At 44.0% G+C, this 15,465-nt stretch overlaps 1 protein-coding gene across 1 annotated transcript in view; it reads left to right on the forward strand.

Moving 5' to 3' along the window:
- The window catches only part of TENM4 (teneurin transmembrane protein 4), a 431,057-nt gene that overhangs the window by 253,019 nt on the left and 162,573 nt on the right, over positions 1–15,465 (forward strand). The window lies entirely within an intron of this gene.

A 15,465-nucleotide genomic window follows, 5' to 3' on the forward strand; every position in this document is an offset into this window, starting at 1 on the left:
TGAGCCCTGCTGTGCGAAACCAGTGCTGGCACCTTCCGTGTCCCTCGCGATGGAGGGGGCCTTAGCTCTCAGGTCAGAGCGGGCCCCTCGGCCACCTCGAAAGCTTGTGGGGGTCGGGTAGTCTGGCCCCCTATTTAAAGAATTCTTCTTCTTTACCAACACGTTTCATAGAATTTCTCTGCTCCTTAGATTGCCACGGTGTGTTTTAGGACATGACAGTGTAGGTGATTCAGGACAGAAAACATTTTTTCTGAGTTTATATTGGAAGCACTGTGACACAGCCTAGAGGTAAAATACCCTACAGGAAAATAAAACTTACAGAAAAACTTAACTCCATTCATCAGAACACCTGGGAATGGGGTTTCTGCTCAATGAGAAGTTCTGTGTGGCTTCGAGTTCACCTGAAAACTCTCTGTCTCACTCATTGGCTGGGAGTCCCTATCACTTGGAAAAAATGGAATTTATTAAAAATCTCTGAATCTGGTTTCTAGGTTTCCAAAACTCTTACAAGACCCTGGTTCTTACTTCGAAACAGTAAGAGTCAATTTCAGGCTATTTAACTTCTTATTTGAAATTTTGCCCTCAGTGTTGAAGCAGAGAACACGTTCCCATTAGATACAGGGCATGAGTAATAAGCTTCTGCTGTAAATGTGGCCTCAGCATTCCACCCTCTCGGCAAAATGAAGGCGGTGGGGGGCATCGGCAGCCAGGTGTGACGCAGGAAGCAGCCTCAGTGCTACCCTTGATTCGGAGGTGTCTGTCCGAGCCGCTGGACTCAGAACCTGGAGGCAGGGACGTCGGCATGGTCTTCTCCACCTGCCAAGGCGCAGCCCAGTGCCCAGGGCCTGGTGTCTCTCAGCGAGGAAGGCAGTGAGCTCCCCTCGGCAGGACTGTCGGTGGCCGCGGTCTGGGCTTTCTCCCCGAATGCCTTGTTGGGAGGGGAAGTGGGAAGTATGCTCGGTTCTGACTCTCTACCACGAAGTTGTGTTTCAACCTTGCACAAGTCACTTCGATTTCTCAGGATTCTGGGATGTGAGGCTACAGCTCGATGGTCACTGGTGATAATCAAGGCTGACAGGGCAGCCATTCCCTGTCACTGGAGGCCCAGGTCTGGCCCTCACCCTCAATGTGGCTGTCACTCGGCAGGGTTTGCAAGGCTGCAGTCCCTGGTTTTTTCTCTTTCTGGACACGGTGGCTTCAGCTGAAGGATGTGATTATCAAGTCACGGTGGTGCCCGAGTTACAGCTTCATGGTCTCACAGCCTGATTTCTCTGAAGCACGGTTCACAAAGAAGCGTGAAGTATGGTGCTTGCATAGAACTAAGAGCTTTTACAATCAGGCTTATTTATTTTTAATAACTGAGCATAAATATGAACGGATATTAATACAAACCCCAAAAGAAAGCTACTTTTAATTAGGATACGCATGTTAGAGAAATAAAATGTAGGTACAGTGAGGTACCTTTGCCAATTCCTGGCTTGTCAGAGCTTGCTAGCCTGTTTTATCATGATTAGGGAGATGGTTTTGCTTTTCCCTGTGGTTTCTCCATTCTCACCTAAATGATGAAACCTGTCTTCATTTTCCTTTAACCCTATAATGGCTTTTAGAGCCAGAGGGGTGGGGAACCTGTGGTCTTGGGGCCATATGTGGCCTCCTGGGTCCTTGAGTGCAGCCTTTTGACTAAATCCAAATTTTATAGAAGAAATCCTTTTAATAATAAAGGGATTTGTCCTGTGAAGTTTGGATTCGGTCGAGAGGCCACCCTCAAGGCCACACATGTGGCCTTGAGGCCGCAGGTTGTGGATCATTCTTAAACATGGTTGAGTAAAGGAATCCCCTGGGAAGCTAGGTAAAAATTCAGATTCCTGGGCCTCTTCTCCAGCATTTTTGACTCCGTGGGCCTGCGGTAGAGCCCAGGTGACCCTGATGCTGGTGGGCTGCCACAGAAGCTCTGAAAACAGATGCTTCGTGACAGCTACTTCCATTGCCTCCTTCCCTCACCGCCCCGTGTTAGCTGTGCAGCCAGGGACAGTCATGTCACCTCTCTGAGCCTCACTCCTCTTGCCTGGAATAATAATAGTACTTTTCAGTCCCTGTTGTGAAGATTAGACAGAGAAATATAAAGTGCTAGCACAGGCTTTGGGCTACCGTAAGCACTTGATAAATGGAAGCTGTTAATATTCTCTCCCATCCTGTGTCTCCTTCCACCTTTCTCTTGCTGCCTTTCTGACCTGTCCGTCTCCCTTCGAGCTACAGTGATTGTTTAATGAATACTGTTTTTTTTTCTTTAATACAAAAACAGACTGATTCTGATGTTGCTATTAATCCCTCTTTCCCCAAGAGTCCTTGGCATTGAGTCTCAGATGTCTGTGATCATTACCTGTGAGCTATGAGCTGTAATTTGTCTTGGCAGGTTAATTAAAAGTTTAGGTCTTGTTTTAGTGAAGTCATTATGATCCCGATATACAATTGTAACTCTCAGGTTTGCTTAACACACAAATTGGAATATGACCCTCCCTTCATTACATGGCGAAATGCAGATCTAGAATTTAAGAAGATCTGAGTTGTCAGAATCCAGAGTATTTATGCCTGTTTGTAATTAAGTAACAGGAGAAATAATTGTGTTTAATTTAACAAATGGCTATGTTTTGTATGTTTTTGCTTTTCCCTCCATTTAATGCAATCCAGCTGATGATTTTAATTTAAATGAGTTTATCTTTTGCCTTAAAAAAATCTAAAAGCACTTTACAAACTGTATACACAAATATATACACACAGAGACCTGATGTTGACAGATCTCCCACTAAATTAGATACATTTACACACACACACACACACACACACACACGAGCATATACACACCCCCTACTGAAACCAAGCAAGTTTTAGAATAAAACCTGGAAGCTCTTTCCAAAAACAGCGGTCTTTCCCCCATGTGTGGAGATCCAGAATTTGAAGGTACTGCTTTGGGTCCTGGCTCCGTGGAGGTGGGCAGCCTTGCTGGCCCCAGGTGTTGAATGTGGTAGGGTGACGTGTGCCACTAGCTAAACTATAATCCACCCATTGCAGGTTACAAAGCATTCTCACACACACCCTGTAAGGAGTGCAGTAACTCCATGAGTGATTGTTCTTATTTTTATTCTCACCCCTGCCCCATTGCAGATGAGGAAAGAGGTTCAGGGATGGTAAAAGAAAAGCTAGGACATGAATTTGCATCTTTTTCACTCCAAAACTGATGACCTTCCTTCTTGAAAAATTTACTTTCTTCCCAAAATCAACCCCCCATTTTGGGTATTACAGTTACTTCTGTTTTCCATCTACTCATTCATTAACAGACATTTAAAGAGCACCTACCATGTGTTGAGAGGCCATGCTTAGCTCTTTTGTGTACAACTTAATCCTCACAAGAACCTTAGACGATAGGTACTTTGATCTTAACTTTACAGATGAAGAAATTGAGGCTCAGAGAGTTAGTCCAAAGTTAAGGGCAAAGTTAGGATGGAAACTTGGTCACCACATCTCATCACACTGTCCCCACTATGCCACTGTGTCTCATTTGTCATGGTTACCATTAAATATTTTGTTTCTACTTGTGCTGTATGGAATATGATTTCCCCCTTGTTAACTTGCCTCCAATTATAAGTAACCATCTTACATCAACCCTGGAAGTTTTCTTAAGAAATCGTTAAGAAGACCATGAAGAAAATATCACAGCATCTAAAACTTTAAAAATAAAAATACCTTTGTATGCATTGCTTGCAACCCAAAGTCCTAACAATTTAGCATGGCAGTATTTTGGGTCTCCAGATAGCATCTTATCTTTTCATTTTGGTTGAAGCTGAAGCGTAAAAGCACAGATCAACCTGACATTGTGGCAATGTGAGCCAAGCTGGAAAATAACAGAGGTACCCTGCAGTGGACTTAGAAACTCAAGAAAAGAAATGAGAATCACTGATAGAAAATATAGAGACTCGGAATTTTTATGAGAAACATGCTGTGGTCTTCCTGATTATTGAAATTGAAAACAAGAGTCCTTTTGTATGGCCAGGCAGCCATTGTAAACCAGTCTGTTCTATGTATAAGGACTGGAAGCATATTTAGTTCCTTCCTTCCTTCCTTCTATCCCTCCCTCCTTTCTTCATCTTTGCTTTCTGTTATGAACAAATATCGCACCCTTGCTCTTTCCCAAACTAGAGATACAGAGAAGGTATGACACGGTTTCTGGCAAAAGTAGTTCATGATCTAGATTAAAGAAGATGAAAGATTTATTATATAGTAAGTGCTTCTAAGCCAAGGAAAAGAGCAAGAAATGTCATTCCTGGAGTCACTAGTCAAAGTGTCATGAGGGCTGGAGGAGGGTGAGGGCTTGTCTAGCTGTGTGGAGAAGAGAGATCCAGGAAGGACAGAAAGACTTGTTCAGCAGCACTAGTGGTGTTTTTCGTTTGCTTCCCCTATAGTCCATTCCTCTTTTCCCTGGGTATGCCTAGATAGTTTCATCTAAGTTTCTATCTTCCAGCGTCATCAAAATTGGGTTCTTCATCCTTTGCCAAAGACCACCGCACTGGCCCATGTCTTCATTTCCCTTGCTTTGATTGGGCATTAGCTTCTGAGTGCATTTGGAAGGATCTGGAGAGAAAAATCTCTGACACTACATACTGCAATTTGTGTAAAACCCTGCACTACCTCAAAGAAGAAACGAAGAAAAGTGATTGGGGAATGATTTTCAGTTTTTTAATAAACTCCTTCCCCATTACTCCCCATCTCCCCTTCCTCTAAATTATACTATAAGATGTAAATACAGCAATGAAGAATCAAGGCCTCTTGGTAATAAATTAACCTTCTTGTAAATGACATTGGTAGCACTCTGTGAAATTTCTAATGGAAAACACTTCTTTGGAAAAGTGCCCCGTGAATTCACCTCTCCCTGATGCAGTGATTTATTTGGAGCAATCTGGTATAAGTGAAATAAAATTGTAGGCCGAGGGAGAGCTCAAGTCAGCACACTGGAGACGGACTGCGGCCAGAAATCTGTTCAGAGGAAGAGAGCTAGGAATATCGGAGTGCTCCATCTGCAGACGCGGAGACCAGCCCCGCGGCAGCTGCCTCTACCCACCCCAGGGCAGGGCTTCCCACTGCCCCCACCCCCACCTCCTCCACTCCCCTTGGGGTCTTATCTTGGACTGCTGAACATTCTGAATTCTCTACCTAGAACCACCAGGGCAGAAAAGAACAAAAAGTAGCCCAAGGACATCACAGGTGCCAAGAAATGAAACCTTGTCTCTCTGTGGGAAAGGCTTACAAATGTGTTTAGTGTGCAAATACCAAAATCCCTCGTAGAGTGGCATTTAAGTAGAGTTTTGATGTCCTCTTGCACATGCTTAGTCTAGGGCGTGTCCATCTAGGGCTCAGCAGTTCTGTAGTGGCATCAGGGACCAGACTCATCCACCTGTGCTCTGCCATCCTCGCTCTGGGCTGTCGTTTTCGTGCTTGCCACCTCGTGGCCATAAGGTGGCTGCGGCGGCTCCCAGACTCGAGTCTGCATATAAAGCAGGAAAAAGAAGAAAGCTTACATTTCTTTGGCAGAACTGTGTCACTTGGACACTCAGAGCTGTGAGAAGTCTGAAGAAGTGGATGTTTTTAGCTTGCCACTATGGCACCCTAAACAAAATTAGGGTTCTCTCAGGAAGAAGGGAAGTTAATGTGGGGTGGGCAACCAGCAGTGTCTGCCACAGGCTTCCTGGAGTCAAATACCAGCTGAGAGCCTGCTCACCTTGTGCCAGACCCGGGCCTGGGCCTGGGTACAGCCAGGAGGCAGACATGGTGCTTGACCTTGAGGTCCTCATGGGCTAGTAAGTTAGGGTGAGTGAAGCTGAGAAAAAGGAGAAGCTGCCCATCTCACTGAGGAAGAGGGAAAATGGCTTGGTTCAGTCTTTTTACACCATCCAAAGCACCAAGGCCTTTTTTCATTAAGCCTCAAGGCCCCTTGCCTGATGCTTTAAGGACAGACAGGAGGAATAAGTCTAGAGCGGTAGACACCAGGTGGCAGACAGACCTAGACACTATCTGCTTATTTATTCAACCAGTGTCCACTGCCTTTTGTGTGCCACATCCTGAGCAGACATTCAGTGTCAGTAGTGTGGAAAATAGCCATGCGCTCTGTCCTCATGTTCATAGACGTGTTTGAGATGGTTTCAGATAGATTCTCAAGTTTAAGTGCAATCATTATGTAGCGATACATAATAGTAAGTGGTAAATATGCATTGTGGTAAAGAAAAGCCGGTGCTCTAGAGAAATAAATAAGAGGCATAATTTGGATTGTTGGGGCAGGAGTATGAATAGGAGTTGTTCAGATGAATGTTTGGAGGAAGAATATACCAAACAGAGGAAAGAGCACATGCAAAGGCCCTGGGGTAGGAAAAAGCTGGATGTGTTCAAGTAACTTTAAGCTGGTCACATCATGGAGTGTGGGGATCCAAGGGCCGAATGTATCAGGTAAGGCTGGAGAGGTGGCCCGGAGCCAAACTATATAGGGTGTTAACATGGCATGTGAAGAGCTTTGTTTTTTTTTAATTTATCCTAAGGTGAAGAGAAAGCCATTGCAGGACTTTGGTTCACTTCATCTGATGTACATATTTAAAAGTTTGCTCCAGTTATAGGAGCTGGGAAACCAGGTAGGAGTGTAGGCAGGGGCTGATGCTGGCCTGGGCCGGGATGGAGGCCTTGTAAATGTAGATGAACGAGCAGATTTGAGTGTATGGTGACCCATGAAGATTACTTGCAAACCCCAGGGGTTAACATGACTTTTCCTAAGGGAAGAGACTAAAGCAGGAAGAGAAAAGGTGTGAGGAATGGTCCATTTTAGGGGTGAGTGAAGACATGCAACTGGCAAAAGAGATCATGAGGGTCGGAGAGCTGGGTGGGGGCTGGCAGACTGTGCTGGTGGAAGGTTCCATAGCAAGAGTCCAGATGCTTTTAGACTCCTTCACTTCAGCACCTCAGCCATCTTCCTCTATCCGAGCCACCGTGAGCCTCGGTTTCATGGTGGTTTATGTTTTTGCCACTTTGAGATACATAATGCAAGGAACCTTCACGGGCCTTTTATTTATTTAATTCTCACACTTTTAAAGATGAGAAAACTGAGGATTAGAAAAGTCGCACACCTTGTCCAGGGTCATACAGCCACCAAGTGGCAGAGCCAGGATCATACTCATAGCAATCTGTCGGCTGAGCACGGATTCTATGCCAGGTACTGTCTAGAGTACATTATCAGTTCCCAAACAACTGGGGAGCTGGATTATGTGTATTTCCGTGTTATCAACAAAGAAGTTAGGGCTCAGAGATCCCGTGCTCCTTGCCAAGATCTCATACACAGGAAGCAGCAGGGCTGGAGTAGCAGTCCAACGCAGAGCTCTTTCTCTTACATCTAGTGACCAGGTCTAAATCCAGGCATCTAGAGTGGTGACATCCATGTGTGTCCTTATACACTCTCACTGTACAGGCGGACGGGGTCTGAGAGGTTATGGTGTCCACACCTCCCAGGCCCACGGGTGCTGGCAGTGCGCCTGCAGCCAGCTCGTCTTCCTTGCTGAAAACAGCATCTCTGACCTGGTGCTCACTCCTGCAGAAGGAACCCCTGCTCCCACCCTCCATCCAGATGGAGTTTCTGATAGAGGATAATGTATCAGTCATAGTTTCATTTTTACAACTGATGATTAAATTTTTATTTTCTTATAGCCCTTTTTTTCTCTGTCAGTTGCTAAAGGCAGTCGCTCATGCCCATCTTGCCAGCTGGCTTTTCTACTGACAGAACAGCAGCTCTGAGAGGGTTCTCACGTGGTGTTGTCTTCTTTCTTTCCCTTTATAGCACCGCCGATATGTGGGACATAATTAAACGTGGGGCCTCCTGTTCTGTGCCACCCTCGCGGGAATAACCTAGCTGCAGTTGACATGTGGATCTCTGCTGGAATTGGCTGTGGTGGTAGCTAGCTGAGGTTGTCGGAGGCAGAAGTGCCGTTGGAGGCAGAGTTGTGAACAAAGAGGTGGTGTGGGCTAAAGAAAGGGCAAAGGCTTTGGAGTCAGCCAGACCTGGGTTTGAATTCAGGCTGCTCTGTTTATGAGATGTGGGACTTTAGATAAGTCTTAGCTTCACCTAACTCACCTGTAATTTAGGAATCAAACCTTCTTTAGAGGGTCTAACAATAATACGAAAGCATATGATTCATGGTAGGTACTCAGTGTGTTTTTAAATATCTCTTAATTATTCAACATTTACTGAACATCTTTGCTAAGTGCCAGAGATTTAGTAATGAATAAAATAGAAGCTTTGCCCTCAAAGAGCCTACAATCAATTGGGAGGACAGACCCTTTCATACGTAATTCCAATGTAATGTGGTCTGTGCCAACAGACAGGTCTGCGTGAGCTTCCGTGGGAGTAGACAGGAGTGCCTCTCTCTGCCAGGGATGTAGGAGAAGGCAGTAAGGCAGAAAGGACTTACTGGGAGAAAAATGCTTAGTGAGCTGCAAAGCCATGTACAAATAGTGTTAGCAGCTTGGGGCCAGAGCAGAAGTGGGAACCTTGAAAAAATTACCTAAAAAAAGAAGAAGAAGAAAAAGGAGTGTGTTAGTCTGCTAGGGCTGCCGTAACAAAATACCACAGACTGGGTGGCTTAAAACAGAAATTTATTTCTCACAGTTCTGGAGACTGGACATCTAAGATTAAGGTGTCGGCAGGGTTAGCTTCTGGTGGGGCCTCTCCTCCTGGCTTACAGATGGCACCTTCTTGCTTTGTCCTCAGGTGGCCTTTTCTTTGTGCGTGTGCAGAGGAAGAGAGATCTCTTCTAATAAGGACAGCAGTCCTATCAGATTAAGGCCCCACCTTAGGACCTCACTTAACCTTATTATCTCCTGATAGGCCCCCTCTCCAAATACAGCCGCACTGGGGGTTAGGGCATGAACCTCTTATGGGCAGTGTCGAAGGAGAGAAGACACAGATGCCAATCCAGGACACAGTGGGCACCTGGCTGAGGAACGTTCTTCTGCCCTGGGAAGTTTACGTGTTCCAGAGCTGCTAAATTCAGGGGCAGAGCAGCTCAAACTGGTTCAAGTCCTGCGATCTTTCTTTGCTGGTACTGCTGCAGCTCTAAAATGGAAAGGTGGGTTCCAGAACATTCCAAGGCACTAAACTGTTATTTGTTCTTATAAATTTGACCTCCTTCAGATTCCACAGGGAACTTATCAACTGTCCCATGCTAGTTTTAGGGCTTTTCAATTTTTATAAACTCTTCCCTATCTCTCTGGAACTACTTGGCAAAATTAATACTATTAATAGCTACAGTTTATTCAATGCGTACTGTATCTAAGTATTATCTTATCCTAGATGTTATACATAAACTATTTCGAACCCTTACACCAGGCATACAAAGTAGGTATTTTTCCCCTAGGTGAAAGTGAAGATCAGAGTCTTAAATGACCAGGCAGAAGTTAAATACACAGTCAGCGAAGGAGCCAGAACTTGAATCCAGGCCTGTCTGTTTCGCCTCATGTTCTCTCCCACTTCTGTCTTTGTGCGAGAGTGCCTGGTGTGTCCAGGAGACTGGGAGTGGGAGGAAAACACATGAGGGGGTGGTGCCCGGAGGAGAGCCTGGAAAATTTGGTCAGACCAGCCTAGGACGGACTTCGTAGGCCAGCTTGGAAGTCTGGTTTTGAAGGCAGTAGGGAGCACAGGAGGGTTTTTAAGCAAAGATGTAGCATGAGTTGGGTCTTAAATAGATCTCTTTGGCAATGGGATATACAAGTGGGTTGGATTCTCAGACTGAGACAGGGAGGCTGATTGGAAAACTGTTTCTGTAGCCAGCAGGGTTAGATGAGAGAAGGGGGTCTGAACTGGAGCAAATGCCACCGTCTTTGTAAAAAGGAGCAGAGGCATTTCAGTACATTAGAGGCTGGTTTTCTTGACTGCTTATATTTTAGCTATAAGGGAGAGGCAGGAAGTTTATGAGTTTACGCAGAGAATGGATGGATGGTGATATCGTTAAACAAGTTAGGAAATGAGGGGAAGTGGGTTTGCTGGGAGAAGGAAGGAGGGAGATGGTAAATTCACATGAGATTTGAGCTGCTAATAGAATTTCCAAGTGGATGCTGGTTGTTGGCAGTTACCAGTGGGCAGACTGGGGGATGGCTCAGACCCGGAGACAGGCACAGTGGGCACCATCACTGTGGGTGTGAGAGGGCGCGGGTGTGAGCAGGGTGCCTGCGGAGATGTGTACGCTGAGAAGCGGGGAGTCGAGCAGGGGGCCCACCATTCAGAGGGCGGGCAGGGGAAGACGTGCAGAGACCGACCTTAGAGAAAAGTTAGGGGGGGAGGGTTACAAAGAAGCTGCTGGAATTGGTCATTAGGAGGTCATTGGCACCCTTGGTGGGAGAGTTTCCGCCCCCTGGTGCAGGCGGAAGCAAGGTCACTGCGAGTGCAGGGCTGAGTGAGAGGCGTGGAGTGGAAACCACTCCTTCTAGACAGAGCAGGGAAGGAGACAGATGGGAGTAACCTGAGGAGGAGGCAGGTTCGAGGAAGGGTTTACGTAAGGTGGGGAGCCTTGAATGTGTTGTCAGCTGTGGGAAAGGAGCCAGGGGAGAAGACTGGAGGCCCAGGAGAGAGGGAGGGATTAATGGGAGAGGGGGAGGCACGGACTGGGGGGCGAAGGCAGAAGGAGCCCTGGAAAGGGGCAGGGAGGCTTCTCCCTGGGGCAGCAGGGCAGAGGGCAGTGAAGACAGAAAAAGGTCAAGCTTGAAGGTGGAGGGGAGTGGGATAAGGGCAGGGTTCACACTGATCTCAGGGCCAGCAGTGCTTTCTAGAAACGCATTGCCTCACAGGTAAGCCACACAGGGCCTGAATGGCCCATGTTCCCTTCTGTGTAAAGGCAACCTGGGGGCAGCACTGATTCTAATACCGCACAATGTGACAGTGAAGAGAAAGGCCCCCTGGGGGTTAGGGAATGGATTTAAAGCCAGATGGCCTGGCTGGAATGCAGTCTCTGCCACTTATGAGCAGTATGACCTTGGCCAAGACAGATAACCCATCAGCGCTTCAGTTTCCTCATCTGAAAAATGGCAATAACATTAGTACTCACCTCATAAAGGTAATCATGAAGCTAAAATGCATTAATATTTGTAAAATACTGAGAACAATGCCTGGTACATAATAGGTGCTATATGAGTGTTTGCTATTGTTATTGGCAATAATAGTCACTAACATTTTTGAGTTCTCACAGGGCCCCAGGACTGTGCTAAGTGTTATACAGGCATTACCTAACCTATAGTTTGCAGGAGAAGAACAAACAAACTTCCCAGGAAGCAAGAACAACTATTATTTCCTTTATATAGATGAAGAAACGGGGTTCAGAGAAATTAACAAACTTGCCCACAGTCACACAATAGTAAGAGCAAAGCCAGGAGGATTTGAATCTAGGCCAGTCTGACTGAAGAATCCGTGCTCTGTCCACACTGGCTTTCTTTTCTTTTCTTTTCTCTCCTCCTCTCTCTTTCCCTCTCTCTCTCTCTCCTCTCTCTTCCTTCTTTCCTTCCTTCCTTCCTCTCTCCCTCCCTCTGTCACCCTGCTTAGAGAGCAGTGGGGTCTTCATACTCTAGCTCACTACAACCTCAAACTCCTGGGCTCAAGTGATCCTCCCCTCTCAGCCTCCCAGAGTGCTAGGATTACAAGCGTGAGCCACCGCGCCCATCCCCTACACTGACTTTCATTCCTGGGTCCCTCCCAAGTCAGTACCCCCTTTCCTAGTACCCCCAAGTTTCCTTTCCTATTACAGTAGGAATACATTTCAGGCTGTGCTCCAGTGACACTGCAAGGTTTGTACATTGTCACTCCCTGGCACTTCTCTGGCCAAAGAGTATGTACCAAGGATCTCTACTTGGGGAAAGGGTTCCTTTACAATCAAGCAAAGGTTTAGTGATGGCAAATTTGACAGAGGTTTGGGCTGGTTTCTGGCTGCTTAAACAGAGCAGAGGACCTTCTGTTGAAATGACAGGACAATGAGTGTTATATGAAGGGTTATAAAAAATTGTAAGCCAGAAACCTTGGAACATCTGGTTTCAGTTTGAGTAGCTGCTTGTTCATGCCTTTATCTGAGCAATGCTCATGTTCTGGGCTAAAAGAAGTCCAGTTTGTTTCATTCCTGGTTCATATTACATGTCAGCCTGATTTTTTATTTTCATTTGTATCATAGGCCAAAAGAGTCCATGCAGGGTGCAAGAGATGGACTGTATAATTTTGGAAAAGCAAGAAAAAGCCCTATGTGCTAAAGCAGAAGACTAAGGTGGTATTTTTCACAAACAGAGTCTGAATTTTCTCAAGCCTATAAATGCAAGCTATTCCTTGGAAAGTTTGCATTTGGGATGTTGTTTGTACCACCATTACCTCTTTCTTTTAAGTGGTGGAAGAAGAAAGTGAAATCTTTGGAGCTTTTCCTGGGTGCCAAGTCCTACACTAAGCACAATTTATTTGTATTAACTCCTTTTAATTCTCATAGCCAACTCATTCAGTCAAAATTATTACTTCCATTTTCCAGATTAGGCAGGGAGTTGTGTTCAAGTCACACAGAGACAGAGGTAGGATCCCAACAGGTATGTCTGGTTCACACTTATTTTGCGTGCATCCAGTACTTTTTGAATGCTCTATGCTCAGATCTGTCTTTTGTGTTCAATAACTGATGAAAATGCTTCTGTGGATAATAGTAAGTCATAAAAATATTGAAAACGAAAGATAAAAAAGAAACTTGGCATAATAGAGAACATCGATTTCTAGTCAAAAGACAATATTATGTTTCCTGGTTAAATCTTAGAAGAATTCTCTTTAAAACTGCTATAATATATGGGGTATGTACAGTTAGCACTGTTTTAGAAGCTTTGGCCAATGTAGGGCATGAGATGGAAACAAGAGGCTGAGACAAAGTTATCATTATTTGTGTAGTATGTGTTTATATTCCTAGAAAACACAAAAACATTAATTGAAAACTATTTTACTTACTAAGAATTCAGAACTTATAACAGGTATAAGATAGCTTTTCAGAAGTCAATAGATTTCCCATGTATCTGCAGTAACCACTTATGAAATCTAATGAAAAATGTCCTAGTCAAAAAAAATCGATAAAAATTAAAATATCATTTTAATGAGAACTACATGTGACCTATGTGACAATGCTGCAAAATTTTATTGAGAGCTATAAAACAGGACATGAATAATTAGGAAATATAACATGTCCCTAGATGAGAAGGTAAAATACTCTAAATATGTCCATTTGTAGGTTTAATGGAATGCCGAGTGGAATCCTAAAGGGAATTGAAGAAATTTGATTGATTGTTTTAGGACTTCATCTGGAATAATAAACAGATAAATGTATAGAAGAAATTCCAAAGAGAAGAATAATGAAAGGGGAGTCATCTTTAAAGTTATTAATATATCATAAATCTATAATAGTTAAAAGAGAATAGGAGTCAAGCAGATTAATGAAGTAAAATTGCCTAGAAATACTACCAGTTATGTGTAAAAGTTTATTATTTGAAGAAGGAGGATTCACAAATTAATGGGGAAGGGGAGGCTTAGTCAATAAACGTTGTTGGAATAACTTGAAAAAGCATTAGCTTACGCCAGAGGCGGCAAAGTGGCATTCCATGGGATGGATGTGGTCGATGAACAGGGAAGATTTTTTAGCCTGTACTGTTGGCCCACTATTTTAAAATTGGACGATTTTGCATAGCACTATAGGTTTATGGCTTCCGTTAGAAAATCAGAAGACTAAAATTCCTGCAGGAACAAGCCCTGCCGCCTTCGAATGGAACCCATGCTCTGTCACTCACTGGTCTCCACCTCGTCCTTTATACCGAGCCAGCCTTACTCCTACACCTCGCTGCCTGGCCCCTAGAGGAATTTTAGTTTTCAACCTCTGATTCAGACTTCATCTCATACCATATGCTAAAATAAATTCCAGATGGATTAAAGAGGTAAATATTTAAAAGTCAAACTAAAAGAGGGTAAAACCCAATATTCACATGTCTCTGGGTTGGAGAAGTTTAAGTTTAATCTTAAAAGTCATTGAAGAAATTACAAAGGAAAAGATTGACAAATGTTTATATAAATAGGTAACATTTCCATGTGTCTTATAAAATATATCAAAACAAGAAGAAAAATAGTAGATTAAAAAAAATACTTGCAGTAAATGTGAGAGAGCGAGGGTTAATAACATGTGTATTATAGTAAGCTCATAAACTGTGGTGGGGGGGAAGCATTATTATCCTATAAGTAATAATAGCTAAAGCTTATGTGTAGAAAAACTTCCAAAAATGTATAGTATGCTATAAACACACATGAAATATGTTTAACCACACCAGTGATTGAAGAAGTACAAATTAAAATAATGGTGTATCTTTTTTTTTTTACCTAATAAGTTACAATCCCCCAAGTTAATATCCAGTCCCACTGAGGCTGCAGTGGAACTGCGTCTATATATATCACTAGTTGCATTGTAAATCAGTACAACCCTTTGGGAAAGCAATTTGGTATTTTATGTTAAACCATAAAAATGCTCAACTTCTGAGAGTCTCTTTTAAAGAAATAAACCAATACCTAGGAAAAGCTGCTTATCACAGCATTGTGTACAATTGTGAAAATTTGGAAACAATCCATATGTCTAATTATTGTCTAGTTAGAAGAAAGCATATAATAAAATATGGACTATCCACTTAATATTACACAGCCATTAAAAATTATTATGGGCCGGGCGTGGTGGCTCACGCCTGTAATCCTAGCACTCTGGGAGGCCGAGGTGGGCGGATCATTTGAGCTCAGGAGTTCGAGACCAGCCTGAGCAAGAGCAAGACCCCATCTCTACTAAAAATAGAAAGAAATTATATGGACAGCTAAAAATATATACAGAAAAAATTAGCCGGGCATGGTGGTGCATGCCTGTAGTCCCAGCTACTCGGGAGGCTGAGACAGGAGGATCCCTTGAGCTCAGGAGTTTGAGGTTGCTGTGAGCTAGGCTGATGCCACAGCACTCACTCTAGCCTGGGCAACAGAGTGAGACTCTGTCTCAAAAAAAAAAAAAAATTATTATGAAAAGTTTGAAACATGGGAAAATATTTATAATTTTCAGTCCCAGAAGACACAGAAGTTATATTTATGATATAAACACATCCATTAATAACAATGTGATTTGCCTAATCTATGCAGTTTAGAGGTAGAATTTGAACGTGAACTCAAGTTTTTCCATTCTGAGAGCACTGTTTTTTCCACCTGCCCAATCCCTTCCTGCTGTGGAAGCCAAGGCATGGTTTACCGGTGTGGATTTGTCAGGCTGACCATGGAAGTCCGGTGCCCTTCCAAGCCGAGCCTAATGCAGTGCTTCAAAGATTCTAGCTGACGGGGGTTGGGAAAGACGAGACTTTTGTCAGTACTCAATA

This window comes from Eulemur rufifrons, chromosome 6 (assembly GCF_041146395.1).
Source record: "Eulemur rufifrons isolate Redbay chromosome 6, OSU_ERuf_1, whole genome shotgun sequence".
Classification (NCBI taxonomy): Eukaryota; Metazoa; Chordata; class Mammalia; order Primates; family Lemuridae; genus Eulemur; species Eulemur rufifrons.